Here is a 17,101-nt window from a genome sequence, read left to right as displayed (position 1 = left end):
AATCAAACCTTCTATGAAGAGCCATTCTAGAGAGAAAACCGAAATTTTCCATGCTAGCTAACACTATGTGTTCCAAGATGTCCTTGAAGATGGTTACCAGAAAATTTAATACTGTATACTACATATTTGTTCAGAACTTTCCACAAATCTTTTCTTCTCTCTGAAAATACAGATTCATATCTCCAAAATCTAGTAGACATAAGAGCTATAAAATTTTACATAAAATATGCACATTCTTTAAAAATATTTCTTTATTTTACCACATGTAAAATTTATCTATCAGAAAAAGTACAGTCACATTTCTGCTTAATCTACTAAAACATGTTACCTATTTAAATGAGTCATTATAAGCTTGTCATGTAAAAGATATCAATTTAAACACCACAAAAGAAAACCAGTGCCCCCATCAACATGACATTCAAATTAATACATGAACTACAAGAGACAAAGAAAAAACATCAGACTTACAGAGAGGAAAAAAGTATGACCTCGTGCTTGCTTCTTCCAACATCAATAGATTTTTAAAATTGGAGTTAAGTTGAATTTCATTCACATTTTCAATCTGTGCTTGAACATATTTTTACCCAGAAAAATGAAGCCCTTTTCACACTAATTCCCCTTATCTATGTCATCTTCACTTATAATATAATCTGATGAAGACATGTTACTTCCTTAAATATACTTCACATTATCCTCTCAAAATGTATCCATTAGCATCACCTGACATAAGACATAGGAAGTAAATGCATAATAATATGGTTCAGATTCATATCTCTATTTCTGAAATAGTACTTTTTAGGATTACACTAGGAAAATACTATGAAATAAAATATAAATCTTCAGCAAAAACCCTCCAATTTCTAAAAATACATTCAAAATCAATGGTAAATCCTTTTGAGAGGTAGTATATCATGGATTTTAAGAATTTGAGGATAAAAATGGGTTAAAATCCTGACTCTACATTGTATTTGCTGTATAACTTTCGATAAGTCTTTCCTCCATTTCATCATTTGTCTACACAACCATACTTTGAAAAATACTGAATGAGCTAATTTATATAAACTGTTTAGCAGTGTGCCTAGCAGGTGGGAAATGTTCAGTAAACAGTAGCTAATATTATCATCTTATTATCAATAATCAGTACATTCCTATAGCCTTTATTTTCACTTAACTTGTATTATAATATTCTAAAATGCTTTTGATGACACTTATACCATTTTATCACAGACACTGTGTGGGGATTTTTAATATTTAATCAGGCTGTGGTATTTTGCTTTGGCAAAAGAGTGTGTTGAGATATGTAGAAAAGACAAATGAAAACATTAAAAAGGTGCATTTTAAGTAATTTATTTTTTGACAATACATTCAGAGCACAGGAAAATCTATCCTTTTGTATGCATTCTTTTGAAACCTCTTGCCCAGACAGGCTGCAGGATCATTCATCATTTCCTACTGTTTCTACATCCATCACATCTTTTCCCACTAGTCTCCATACAACCCCCTTAGCTTTTCTGACTATAGCAACAAGCAGAACTAACCATGAAGAAATTCAGAGACTTGGGATGAGAAGCATAATGGCCTGCTATGACCTGAGGTCTCTATAGTCCATGGCCCTCAGAGTATTCTTATCTATCATGAGAAATATCTTATTATATCCCAGCTGTGCACAAGACTAGGCTAGGCATTAGAGAAAGCAAGTTAAGTGGGCATAATCTGCCAGCTCTGTCATGCATCTTTAGGAGTTGATTATTTAGCATTTATCAAATGTCCCTTGTGCTGTCTCTGTCCAAACAAATCAAGGTCTCTGCTTTGAAAAACCTTGTGTCTTAATAAGGTCAAAAATAAAAGAGCTACAGTAGATATATGCAGGAGATGCTAGATATAGAATTATGTATTTTTGGTAAGGAAAGTAAACAAATAGAATACAATCCTCCTCTTTCTCTCCTGTGGCACTGTGGTATTGCTGAGTTAAAATGTTGACAGTGGAGAGAAATTCAAGATGATGTAGTGGTAAGAATTATTACAAACATATCCCCATCTCTCCCTTTATTCAGAGGCCCCCTTTTTAGTTCTCATTTTCTCTGTAAGTCAGAAAACTTGCATCAAACATATTTAATGTTCCCAGAATTGTGCTCTGTTTGGGGTGGAGGTTCAACATAGGGTACAGTACCTACTTTCAAAAACCTAAGAATTCCTCACCTTTAGGGAGGGAAGATGCATACACCTGAAATAACCAGAAAACAGTCCTAATGAAAATATTACATTCTATGTGTTATCATATAGAAAACAGGGGCTGAATGGGATTGGAAAATAAATTAGAGAAAACAGAATAGTTTAAAAATTATGGATTCAATTAAATTGCAAGTGACGTTTTAGTGTCAAATTTAAAACACTGTATAGGGTTGTTTTCTTTATATTTATCTTTAATTTTTTCTTTAAGCTGAAGAATAAGAGAATATTCAAGATTTGCAAATGCTATTTAAACACAAAAACTTGAGACTGATCCCCTCATACAGTAATGACGAAGAAAAGAGAAACAGAAGACTTTTGCATAGACTGATATACTCTCTTATTCTGAGAGATATATTCTCAGAGATTGTTCTAAATATATCTAGTTCAATATATATATTGTTCAACATATATATATATATATATACATATATATATATATATTGTTCTAAATATATCTCAGAGATTCTCTGAGAGAATATATATAGATTCTCTGAGAGAATATATATATATATATATATATATATATATATACACACACATATATATTGTTCTAAATATATCTCAGAGATTCTCTGAGAGAGAAATTATAAGGGTAGTGACTGATTGAAGATCTGTGGAAAAACCCACCTTTTAAGGGTTGGGCAGAGGAAAAGAATCCAGAAGATAAGCCAGAGGCAGTGGTCATAACGATCAGAGGAAAGTCAGGAGTACGGAAGCCCAAGATATTAATTTTCTATTGTTTTTATGAGACTGATGCGCTGCCGACTGTGCAAAGAGGGCTGCTGTATTATTTTTAAAATACTTTTGTTCTTGTTACAAGAGCATGTAATATAAGATATACCCTCTTAGCAAATGTTTATGCATACAAGAGCTGCGTAACAAATTACCTCAGGTTTAGCAACTTAAAGCAATAGCCATTTATTCTATCACAGTTATGTTGGTCTGGGCACAAGGTCTCAAGGTCTAAAATCCAAGTATCAGCCAGGATGGTCTATTATCTGGAGACTCCGGGAAAGAATCTGTGTCCAAACCCATTCGAGTTGTTGGTAGAGTTCAACTATATCTACAGGACAGTAGTTATAGGACTGAGGTCCACATTTCCTTACTGGTTGTTGGCCAGGGGCCCACTTAAGGCTGTCTACATTCCTTCACCCATATCTACCCTACTCTCCACTCTATCTTTAAACCAGCATTGGAGAGTCAATTCCTTCTTTCACTTGGAATCTCTCTGACTTCCCCTTCTGAAACCAACTGGAGAAAACCGTACTTTAAAAGGGCTCACTTGATTGGGATAGACCACCTGGATAATCTCCATATTTTAATGGAAACTGACTTGGGACTTTGATTATATCTGCAAGATCCCTTCAGAAGAGTCCCCATATTAGCGTTTGATTGAATAGCCGAAGACCAGGAATCTTGGGATGTAGACATCTTTAGAATTTTGTCTACCACATCTAATAACCCAAGAAATAAGACTTCAAGAACAAATGAATAAACCAAGTGAAAATAACTATGGGAGGCTAAGGGAGGTCAAGAACTAAGTAAAAGACACTGTATTGTTAATCTGGTAGAGAATGGTGACTTTTGAGTGAGCTAATTTGGCAGTGATGGAATTAAAGACAGTATGGGAAGAGAGATGGAATTGCAAGGAAATGAAGATTGAATGGGTGGTTGAAAAGGACAGACACTAAATACAGCATAAGAAAGAGAAATCGAATCCTAGATATATTTAGAACAATGTTGAAGAATTCCGAAGATGAATAGAAAACCTTAAAAAAAAAGCACTTAGAAAAACATAACAAACTCGATTGTAATCATGGAAGCCAAAAGATGGTGCAATGTTATTTACTTTAATTGCTCAGAAAAAAATTATTGTTAACCTAATAGTTTGTGCCTACCAAAACTGTCTCTCAACAAGGAGAGAAAAACAACAACACAAAACAATTTTAAGATACATGAAAATGGGGAGATTTTACCAAAAATAAGCCTACACTGAAGAGACTTCTAAGCGGTCTACTTACTAAAGAAAATGCTTAACAGTAAAAAGAAAAAAAAAGACAAAGTGGACATATCTAACAAGTATTTTCTGTGTAAAATAAGAATAATAATAGCAACAGTAAGTGTAATCTGTGGAGCTTCAAAAAGGGCAAATGCAAAATACTTAATATAATAAATGTCAAAATTGAGTTGATAAAAGTTAAAGGGTTTTAGAGTTTTTGCATTGGTCAGTAGATATCTGAATTATTAACTTTAAATTGTGTTAAATAAATATTCAGAATAAAATATCAATTATAACCAGTAAAAGAAAATTGTTATATGCATTCAAAACCAGTAAAAGGAAAAATGATATGTGAAAGCAAACAAAAACAGCTTAATTAATCCCCCAGTTAAAAACACCAAGAAGACAAAAATAACTCAAAGAAAATGAAACAAACATAAAAGGAAAAGTAAATGTACAGAAAATAATCAGGCACTATCAGCATTCATTATACCTGTTGTCATATATAAAATTTATATGAATAGAAACCTATACACCAGACATTCCTGGACTACTGCTTATTGGGGAAAATCTATAAAAACAGAAGCAATAGCAGGTGTGATTGTCCTCTGTCACCCTTTCAATTCTAGGACAATGAGGAGAATTTCAGTGTACGTTTCAGACTGGAAAAAGGTCCTTACACATGAGCTGTGGACCTTTTAAGTATCATTAATCCATGGAAAGCATTAAGTCCCTCCCTGGTTAGATCAGGAGCCAGTAACTACATCAGCAATTTGACATGGCAGAACCTTGGCTTTAGCCCTGCCCTGCAATCTCAGCATTCATAGTAGATAGGTAGCATTATCTGCCCCTTCTGGTTCAAGCCATGTGACTGCAGCCACATGATTTGTCAACATATCAGCAAGATCTGACATGCTCCCTTCATATAACCTGGGGCTGGGGTCCAAGCCATAATATGTACCAGGATTTTCTTGGTCACCAGACCACAACTCATCTCCATAGAGCTTTATAGGCCTGTATGAAGTCAATTCTTTTCTTTCTAGGAACCAACCTCTAGAAGACCAATCTGGGATAAGCTAACTCTTATTTCTCAATAATATATGAACTAAGGTTACTAACTAAGACACATATTTTCAGGTTATATAAAAATACCAAATTTCAGCTATAAGCTCTTTATAAGAACATACACCAAAAACCCAAGGTCAAGTAAAAATTGAAATTAAAATAATCAATAAATATATACCAAGAAAACACTAATGAAATTATGGTTGAGTCTGATATACTAACATCAGAAAAAATATACCTAAGCAGATAGGTTTTCTATATATCAAATAAATATACTATGTATAGAGAAAAGTGTCAGTTCTCTAAGAACATATTAAATTGTAATTCTTGTATGTGGTAAAACAGTCTTACAGTAGGTGAAACTAAATTGGCCAGAATTACAAGTTGAAATAGACAGATACAACAACATAGCAAAAGATTTCAACGTAACTCAGTTTCTTACAAGTCAAGCAGACAAAATATTAAGATACAGAAAATTTGAACAAAATGTTGACACAATTTACTTACTGGTCATAAGCAGAACTCTGGAGCAACAAGTGGAGAATATTTAAGTACATATTGAACATTTAGACATGACCACCTAACCCATAAGGCAACTCTCAAAAAATGTCAAAGAAACGGTGTTATACAGACTACTTTTAAATAACTCATTCATCAAAAAAGAAATCGTAAGAAAGATTTAAAAAATACTTACAACTGGGGCGCCTGGGTGGCTCAGTCAGTTAAGCGTCCGACTTCGGCTCAGGTCATGATCTCACGGTCCGTGGGTTCGAGCCCCGCGTCGGGCTCTGTGCTGACAGCTCAGAGCCTGGAGCCTGTTTCAGATTCTGTGTCTCCCTCTCTCTGTGACCCTCCCCCGTTCATGCTCTGTCTCTCTCTGTCTCAAAAACAAATAAATGTTAAAAAAAATTTTTAAAAGAAAAAAAAAATACAACTAACCAAAAATAAAATGCTGTATATCAAAAGATGTATTGCAGACCATGAGAATTTTTAAAACTACTATCAGATATCTAAATGCCAAAATAAAGTTGTTCTAGTGAACTGCATAGGTGAATTCCTTTATTAGCTAGGAAAGGGTAAAAAATGCGCTGCTGTGATTCAAAATCTAGAAGCAAAAGCAAATGCTTTATCATTTTGATATTAAAAATGTACATGTTATGAATAAGGAAAAAAATGTAAGGTAGGGAGGGTATGAAAGATAAGAATAAGTGATAAAATTGAATATAATATTTGCATCTTAAATCACATACAGGGGGAAAATATTGCTATTAAATTAAAAAAAAAAAACTTCTAAGAAGTAAGAAGAAGAAGAGGTCCAAAAACTTTAGAAACAAATATGTAAATATCATGGAAAACAGAACCAGCAATGGCCCTTAATCACATATATAATAAGAGAAATATAAATTGAAACTACAGTGAGGCATCATTTCTAAAAACAGATGAATGTTTTGAAAACATGCTGTTGTTGAGGCTGTGAGAAAACAATCACTTTCATACATTCCTAGCAGAAATTTAAAACCATATCACCTCTAAGAATTTGATATTAGCAAATTATTAATTAGCAAAATTAAACATGCATTTGCCCCTTGACCCAGAAATTTCACTTCTAGGAATCTGCCCCTAAGATACACTCACAGAAATATGAATTGACTAACACACAGGGCTATTTATGTCCCTCCTATTTGCAAAAGCAAAAAAGTTGTAAAAAAGAAAAACAATGAAAGAAAGATGTTACATCATTTTGGGTACCTTTTGGGTAACAAAGGTATAAGAATTTATACACACACTCATACATATACACCCATATGTGCTAATATTTTCAGAAAGAAACAGTAAAGGGATAAACCAAATGTTAATTAGAAGAAATAGTAAACTTTAGATAGGAAGAAGACAAAATTGAGGTGGTGGGAAGAACAGGAAGGAAAGGCAGAGGATTTTTAATGTGCTTTGTTTTATAGTTTTGACCTTAGAACGCTTTTCTTATTTTGTGTATTTGAAAGATAACATTAAATTTTAAAAAGTAAGGCAATCCCTAAAATAAAATTTTAAAAAAGTGAAACTCACTAATGTTACTTTACATGAAATTGGTAGCATAATTGCAAAGATATTTATCTCAATTAATATAAAAATAGAATTTTGACTGAATATACTCCTAACTGGACCAAAGCTAAAGATGACTAAATCTTAAATTGCCCCTACTGGTCCTGTTATTAAGTTTGTTATTATAATCTTAAAACTAGTAGAAGCATATAAACATACTCCACTATACACAAAATAGATTAAAGCATATAAGTAATATACTGATATCATTAGGAACCAAGATTTTCAGTAGAGAAGACAAAGATATAAATCAAGTTCAATAAAATCCTGTGATTTCCATTTAAATGTGGGAAATCAGTGTAATGAATTGGTAATTTACTTACTTTCTTAGAACTTTTTTGTCAACGTTATATTTCCATTTTCTAATTAAGAGCCCATGGAAGAACAGCTTAACACCACTCAGTAATTGTTGATCCAGTGGCGTGAGCCGTGGGGGCTGCAGACCAGTCTTCAGTCGGACTGGCGAGTTGCATGCTCCGGTCTTCAGCAAGGAACCACCGACAGGCACAGAGGTCACCTGAGTCCCTTCGGACCCGGCTACAACCTGGAGTTTAGTAGCAATAAACTCAGGAGCTAGAGAGGTCCCTGTACCCTGGAATTCCTTCTTAGTCACAGACTGTTTAGCAGAGGCACGCTCTTCTTCTTCAGTCCCCGGAATCTCCGCCAAACTAGAGATCAGGCACAACCGCCGCGAGTGCTCACGCGAGACCGTGCTGCGCATGAGCAGAATCTCCCGCCCAGCGTTCGCCCCCTTTGACCCACAGAATGGGTGCGTGTTGTTGTGTGGGGTCACCGTGTCCACACAGCACAACGAAGAATCTCTGTTACACGGGACAATGGGAGGCAAGTTGACTTAAGCCTCTGTGAGAGTCTAGTGGTCGGCCCTGGGATGTAGTAACTTCTGGAAGTCACGGCTCCCAGAAGGCTGCCTGGCTCTGACGAGTGAAGTTTCCAGGAGTGAAGTGGCTAGCATTAGAAGTGGCCCTGCTGGCAACTACAACTTAAACTACAGCCTGCTGGCAAGTGTTCCTGAACGATATATTGACAGCACCTGGACTTTCAGTGGCAACAGTGGCCTCAGCTGCCAGCAGAAGGTTCTCAGGTTCTCTTCAGACGTATGATGTAGGTGGCATCACTTTTCCTTTTGTAGATGTACTGTTTCATTTGAAAGTCAAGGCTAGTTCCATCTAAGAGGGTTCCTGCTGCAAGGAATTTAAGGACATCCTCCGTCCTCCTCCATTCTCGAGGAGGCCTCAAGGTCCAGACGTTGTGAAAGTTTCACTTCCTGACAGGAACCCGAGATAATGCTGTATGGACTCCCCTCTGAGTAGCACAGAAGGGTAGAATTTATTATTTTTTCTTTTTAAAATAAATTAAATACATGTCTCTTAGCTCTCTACTGAGATGCTCAAAAAAACTGTGGTAGTCCAGTAGAAAATGCAAACTTACGACCCAGATATAATTTCCAAATATTATTTTCCACTGAAAGGAACTACCAGGGCTCCTTGCAGGTAACATGTGACTCCAAGCTGTGATCAAATATATTCAAGGTGAGCCTAGTCATCTTGTCATTTCTGAAATCCTACACCTAATCTCTATCACAGACCATAAAAGAACATAGGAGTCAAGGTGAAGAGACTCCCATTAGCCAAAGATAGCACAATTTGAGCTTCAAAAAGAATAAATACTGAGATGTAGCAAATCTTTTAAAATTGGTAATGACATGTATTAACATAATTATACTTAATCCTTCATTATTCCTATTTTGAGATTTTAAGCAGCTCATTATTCAGGAAATTCATACATAAGGTAAAATAATCAATGAGACTTGCACAGCATTGCTCATGAAATATTCTTGCCAAAATAAAATAAAATAAGATGAAATAAAATAAATTGAATCATTTAGACATCTGGATCTAACTAACAGTTACAGGAAATTTTGACAAATAAGAAAATACAATGGGAATTTTAAACACACAAAATAGAAACAGTATATGAAAATACAATAAGCCAAAGAATTTAGAAGTTAGGAAATAATAAATATAAGTTCAGAAATTTATGAAACTCAAAAAAAGAAATTTCTGAAATTCAAAATAAATATACAATGGAGAGAATCAACAGGATAAAAGTTGATTATTAAAAAACATTAAAACACTGGTAAAATTAAGAACAGCAGCACATATAAACAATATGAGGGAGGAAAAGGGGGAAAACAATAAGTAGAGATAAAACTCAGATTACAGAAAGAAAAACAATGAAGAATTTTATGACAATGAGCTTGAAAAAAAAGACAAAATAGTCAATTTCCTGAAAAATAATGTTATAAAAATTGACTCAAAAACATTGTCTCATCACAAATAAATTGAATCAGTATTTTAAAATGTAAAACAATATCCAACACAAGGCATAGGTGGTTTTTAGCCAAATTTTATCAAATTGCAAAGAAGAGATAAATGCAATCTTACGAACACATTTTTAGAGAATACAAAAAAAGATTACTCCCCAATTCGGTTAATGATGAGAATATAACCTCAATCGCAAAACCTCACCATGGCAGACTGAGAAAGAGAAAAAGAAACTGGAGAACAAAGCTCTTTTTAATATAAATACAAAGATCCTAGATACAATGTTAGCAAATTAAACTCAGCACTGTAAAGAAATATAATAGTGTACATCATGACCAGTTGGTCTTTTTAGAGCTTTTCAAGATTGTGTTGTCTTTTCCTAACAGTACTCTGGTTGCCATGTTAAGAAGAGACTGAAATGGAGGAAGAGGCAGAGGTGGGAGAGCAGCTAGGAGTTGGGTTGCCAGATAAAATTTTTATTGGCAAAATCTGGCCACTCTAGGAGACTACTGCAATAATTGAGATGAGATGTGTTGTTGGCTTGTACCAGGTTGGTGGTTAGGCAGATGGTGAGCAGTGATCAGATTCTGGAAACATTTTGATATTAAACTCAACAGACTTTTTTGATGGTTTGGATATGGGTTATTTTCTATCCTTCTGTCTTTCATCACTTGCCCCACTCTGTTCTAGGCCATTGTCATCCCTAACTGCAATTCTGAAACAGCTTCCAAATTGCTGTTTTCTGTAGCCCTATCCCTTTACAGTTCCAAATTCCTGTCTAAGTAATATTTCTAAAAATGCAAATCTGATTATTCACTACCCAAGTCCTTTCAATGACTTAGTTTTGCCTGTTAGATAATGTCTGACTCCTAAAAATAGATGACATTCGCTCTGCAAGGCCATCACATCACCCTCTGTCTGGCTAAGTCCTATTCATTCTCTAATTCTTAACATAAATGTGGCATTCTCAGGAAGACCATCACTAAGACAGGTCTGTACCATTGCAATAGGCTCTCATAAAATTCTCGTTTCTCCTACCATACCATTTATCAAGCACTACTATTATCATTTATTTAACTGGATGTTTTCTCAACTGTTTTTGTAACTTAGGGGAGGAGAGACACATAAGTATCTTGTTTATTATTGTAACCCTAGACCTTGAAGAATATTTGATGTGGAGTACATAAAATAAATATTTTAAATGAGTTATTAATAAATTCATTAATTATGTATTTGCATTTCATATTTGCACAAGGATTATTGAGACCTACAAAATAGCAAATGCTGTGCTTCATAACAGCACACGACAAGATGCCACTAATTATTTACTAAAAATAACTACATAGAATGAGTTTTTTAACTTCAAATAGAAATTTATATAGACTTCACAAAACATAATTTTAACATTGTACATTTTGACGTTTTACTTTAAGAATTACTTCAATCTCTCATTAACTAGTACTTACTTCATTTCTACAGTATGAAAATAAAATGAACTTTTATATCTATATATTTTATGTCACTACTTATCAGTAAGATGACTAAAAAGAATAAACTCATTAGAGAACATTTCTTTCTATTACTGTAACCAATAGTGAAAGGCAATGAAGTGATGCTAAAATGGAAGTCAATGAGGCATAAAAATTATAAAAGAAAAAGGACCATATTTAAAACTTTGGGGAAGGGTTAATAGTCTGAGTGTTCATGTTACTGATAAACTCAACTTCACATCAAAAAATAAGATTTCATAACACAAAACCAGAAATATTGTGAACTTGTGGCCTTTTTAGAAGTAGTGACTTTTCTAGTTCTGGCTTGAATTTGACCCACTATTAATTTTACGTATTTACCAGACTTATTCATGTGGAAAAACCTTATATGCAGCGCCCAATGCCCAGAATTTCCTTTATACAACTGTTTTCTCTTCCTTTGTAAAAACAAACTAGCACTTCTTAGATAATAGTTGATCTTGTGACCTAGAATATATTATGACTGCTCAAAAATGACGAGGATTTCAAAGATAGATGGGATAGTGCAAGCACATATGAACTCAGTTAAAATGGATTCTCATTGTCTAAGTTTTAACAATATATGCATAACAGAGAAAATGCTACTATAATTATTTTGAACAAGTTGAGTCTGTAAATAAAAGCAAGACTATTTATTTATAATCATAAAAAATTTAGTATGAAGTTTAACAAGGAAGTTATAATACAAATAAAAAGTGATATAGTAATTTTAATTTAATTTAGGAGTTAATGATATAGGAGTGTAATGCATATAATATTCTTTTTTCTATTAAGTAATTCTCTTTTTATGAAGAGTAGCCTTGCACCTTTCTCGATATTTGCTACTGCAAGCCAAATTGTTTAGGAAAATTAAGATCCTACAGAACCAAATTGATTATAGCTGGTGTTCTCCCACCATATATAGGAAGAAAGAAATTTCAACTGTTTTTTCTAAGACAAAGAATGGACTAAATATCATATTTCTCACTGAATAGTACATGAAATCTCTGAATGACAAAATTAAATATAATTAGATAATGATAAAGATTTCTTGTTTCCAATAATGATAACAGACTAGATCAATATACAACGTTTAATTGGCACCAGACTATAAAGCATTGGACAAATGAGAGTGAAAGCTAACCAGGGTGTAAGGTATCAAAAAAGAAAGAAACTTAAGAGAAAGACGTAAGTTTGATATAATTACTGAAGCTTTTTTATTAAAAGAATGGGACCAGGAATGCCAATGTGAATTATCTTAAAGGCCACAACTATATCCCATGCCCCACTCAAGAATTAATTAGCTGATATCCAGAACTTGCAACGTGAAGTGGTCTCTTGCCATTTGGATTGTTTCCTACCTAAATACGAGGATGACCATAGCTGTAAACTTCCCAAGTCTGCTTGTTGAGACAGAATTTCTCTGTTTCATTAGAATAACTTCCTAAAATCGAAAACACTCCATCAGAAAAAAATTTAAATATTTGGATAAAGTTTGCCAAAATTTCATTCAGAAAGTCCGTAACAATGTACACCATAAACATTAGTGTATAAGAGTGATTTTCCCACAGTTGCCTGCCCAGTGCCTATTCTCTTCTCACTAACAGAAAGCACATTTCATTCCAGATGGCAATGTGTTCAGCCCAAAACTGCATTTCCCAGTGATATTGCACCCAAGAGTGAGCAGTGAGTTGAAGCATAAATCGGGTAAGTCTTCTGGATGTTCTCTATTCTTCCTCCTTCTCCTGCTTGGACTAAGGACATGAAGTAGGGCTATAGCAGGAATTCTGGAGCTGAGGAGAACCTGAGAATCAACATCACTTGCTAAGCATGATGATAACCTTGGAACTACCAAATCAAGCCCTAGATTGCATACACATGTAACTTATTTTAGATGAGAAAGGAAGAAACTTCTATATTATTAAAGCCATTTATTATATATATATTCTTTTAGGAATCCTATTTTTAATTATGTTGACAAAAGTATTTATTCTTAGTTTAATTTTAAGTTCTTTCAGGGCTTAGTACCAGTTCATCTTCACCAGGCTTATGTATTTGTGAGCTTTTTTCTCTGTCTTATCCAGTTCCAAAGTTTTTAATAAATCCTAGGTGTGATGACACACACACATTATCTCTGTCTGAGAACTCTCGTCAGAAATCCGGATCCAGCTGCTTTCTTGAAATCTGAGATTTTCATTGAAATGTCTCAAAGGATACTAAAACTTAAAAAATTCCCCACCCTATACATGTAGCCTTCTCCCTAACAATGAACACACCTCTTCTAACATGTTTTATCTTAGTGAAAAGATATTTATGTCCAATAAATCACATACATCAAAAACCTAGTCTTTCAGTCTGGTACATCTTTTTCTCGTGATGAGTTAATTCATTATCTCTGGTAGTGCACAAATAAAGTAGTGTTATAGATGGTTTCCCTATATCCAAATTGTCCCCTTTTAATCTATTCTTAAGTACTTCAACCAGTGTGAACTTTTAGAAATGTGAATTTGAAAATGTGCCTCATACACGGACAACACACACACACACACACACACACACACACACACACACACACACCTTAAATCAGTCAATGATTTCCCATGATTTTCAGATAAAGACCAAAAATGTTAATATGGCTGATAAGGCCATGCATGTTCCAGTCTCTACTACTGCCCATGCATCATGTAGCACTATAATCCTCTTTTCTCCTTTATAGCCACATTAGCTTCTTTCACTTCCATGACCATATCATGGTTACTTTCTTCTTAGGATCTCTGACAATACTTCCCCTTCATCCCAATGACTCTGATTACTACTACTCATTCTTTAATTTTCAACACAATGAAAACTTTCTGAGGGATCCTTTTTGATTCCCTCTCTGGGTCGTATCTCCTGGTTATCTCTCTAGCACTGTGTAATACAAGTATCACCTTCTATCTAGTACTGTATGAAATTTGACCCACATTTTTATCCTTAATGCCTAACATAGTGTCTACTGTGATAATGGCACTACCATTAAATATTTGATGACTAAATTAATAAATAATCTGTATTTGTGCTAGCTAGAATTTATCTTCATGTGTTTCTTATGAGAGAACATGTGTGGTTCATTTTCTCTGCTCTACACACAGAACTGACAAACCACCTGGCATATAAATATTTTTTACTTTCTTTCTCTTTCCAAATACTGTGGATTTTACTCTCTTCTGCATTTATTATTGCAGAAGTTTCAAGGGTCATTTTTTATGCCTTGGAGTAAAACTGATTTTCTGCCTCCTTGAGTGTAGAATTATTAATTTTTTTCTTGAAATATTTTACCAATTCACTAGGATAAGATGAGGTATTTTCTTGGTAAGCACTTTGTCTTATAAGTCAAACCTCTCTTCAGTTGTATAATGTTTTCTTAAATTATATCTTATATTGATGTTTTTTCATTACCCTTTGGTTTTGATCTCCTTGGGAAGATAAATGTTCTCATTCTCTCTTCTCCATGTCTTATCCTGTAGTTGATGATTGTCTTCCTCTTTTTTTGTTACTCTGTGTTCAGGGGAAATGTCCTAGGTTTGTCCTCCACAGGATGGATTCAGTTTCTGTAACACCATCATTCTGCTTCATTGTTTTCAAGACTGAATTTCAATCTGCAGTATTAAATCTTTGCCATGTTGCCTTATCTCACTGTACTGTCTATTCCTTTCTTCCTGACTTTGAAATCAACTCAATTTTGATCATGATTGGTATTTTCTTTATAGCTTTCAACGCTGTTACTGAGAACATAATTCATTATCAATTTCTTAAAACTAATTTCTGTTTATGTGGTACAGCTTTATCCCAAAGTTGGGTTTTTGTTTTGTTTTGTGATTGTTGTTTTGTGACTTGTGATATCTATGAAATAGAAGATATAAAACTTAATCTGTCGTTAGGTCAGTTTCAGGTCTAAATCAGTGAATTCTCCGTTCTTATAATAACCATGAGATTACTATTAGAACTATTTACTTAATTTTCAAAACAAAGAGAGAACTGATTAGCCCACCCAACAGCTGGTGCGAAAGAGTTTTTATTGTTGCTATTTTGTAATTGTAAGCTTTCCTTTTGTAATGTAATGCTGTTTGTAATGTGTAAGTTTTCTGATCTAAGGAAGGATATTGGTTTCACTGCCTGGTTGGTTATGTGCCCATGAGGTAGAGATCTGTTTCTGGATATTCTTAGAAATTCTTTTTTTCTTTCATTAGCAGACATGGTAAATAACTACATTTTCCAAAGGACTCCATTCCAATAGTTCTCTCATCTCAGAATGAGACTGACTGTAGAATGAGAGACATGAATGGGGCAGATTGGGGAGGACAGATGATACAGTCCTCTCTTTTTGAGGGGTAAAATGAATCAATTTAACAAATAGATGAATGGAAGTTTTTATGGTTTCCTCTTCCCTCCACATCTCTGTTATTTATACAACATTCTGCCTCATGAGCTCACTTATACTTTAGGAAATAAAAATATGTCTTTGAGCCTTGTAGATTAAAGATTCTTAGTTTCCAATGCTGTTAAAAGTCTGAAACTTTTGAGACACCTGGGTGACTCAGTTAGTAAGTGTCCCCGACTTTTGGTTTGGTTCAGGTCATGATCTCCTGTTCAGTGAGATCCAGCCCCATATCGGGCTCTGCACTGACAGCGCATAGTCTGCTGTGGATTCTCTCTCTCTCTCTCTCTCTCTCTCTCTCTCTCTCTCGTTCTCTCTCTGTCTCTCTCTCTCTCTCTCATTCTCTCTCTCTCTCTCTGCCCCTCCCCTGCTTGCTCTCCCTTTCTCTCTCTCTCTCAAAATAAATAAATAAACTTTTTTTAAAAAGTCTGAAACTTTTTGGAAGATTTAATGTTTATTCCAGTGGTTGGAGAACAAGTTAGTGATCAGTCTGCCATCATAACTTGAAAATTCCTCTTTAATATCTGCAGTGTTCTCAAGGAGAAAATTATTACAGATTCTAAAGACTGACAAAGACTCTTTTGGTAAAAAAATAAATGTCATGTAGAAACCACCTATTAATAATTTTAATTTTTTTCTTTTTATGTACTTTGAACTAAAATTTAAACTCCAATAATATTTTTATTACTTATTATTTTATTATATTAACAGTTCAAAATAATAATTCGAATGTTAATATGTACTGTAGGTGACAAAATATATATTCATTGGCAATATCAGATCTTCTGTTTCACTTAATCAACTGTACACTGATTAGTTAATATTTGAGGGAAAATGAGTGTGTTTGATCACTGGGTATTGATGGTGAAATGATACAACTAATTTACTTATTTTTGTGCTGGTAATATTTTATTTGATCTCACTACATAGAAGGCAAAGCCTTCTAGAAATCAGAATGTGACTTTTATATATATTTAATGATTCTTCTACATTAACTGCCTTTGATTATATTTTTCTCAGTAGAAGAAAATGTTATACTTCTATTACCAATGTTGTTATAGCACATATTCAAAAATCAAACTCCTGCTGCTATAATAATTAACTTAAATGTGTGTAACAGTTTTGTGGGAATTATTTAATTATTCAAAATTCATAATTGTTCACTGATACAAAGTAGAAAAAACTATTTCTTTTAAACTTATTTTGTTTTCTAAAGGGTTTTGATAGAATAGGTATATGAATAATATTTTGGCAATCATTTCAGAGTTTTTAAAACTAGATTTTTCATGAGTTAGATATAGATGATATTAATTTTTAATTTATACTTTATCTGCTTAACAACAGAATATGAGAGGACCTATAAAAATAGATAAAAAAGGACCAAAATAGAAAGAAAAAACTTTATGAATTCTTGAATTTGTAAGAAGGTAATATT

The 17,101-nt window shown here is 33.8% G+C and overlaps 1 pseudogene; it reads right to left on the bottom strand.

The window, feature by feature from the left end:
- Positions 1–7,785: 7,785 nt before the first annotated feature.
- On the bottom strand, positions 7,786–8,960 carry LOC145713818 (small ribosomal subunit protein uS2 pseudogene; annotated as a pseudogene).
- Positions 8,961–17,101: the final 8,141 nt, after the last annotated feature.

This window comes from Panthera onca, chromosome X (assembly GCF_046562875.1).
Source record: "Panthera onca isolate mPanOnc1 chromosome X, mPanOnc1 haplotype 2, whole genome shotgun sequence".
Classification (NCBI taxonomy): Eukaryota; Metazoa; Chordata; class Mammalia; order Carnivora; family Felidae; genus Panthera; species Panthera onca.
This window is presented reverse-complemented; position numbering and strand designations above follow the sequence as displayed.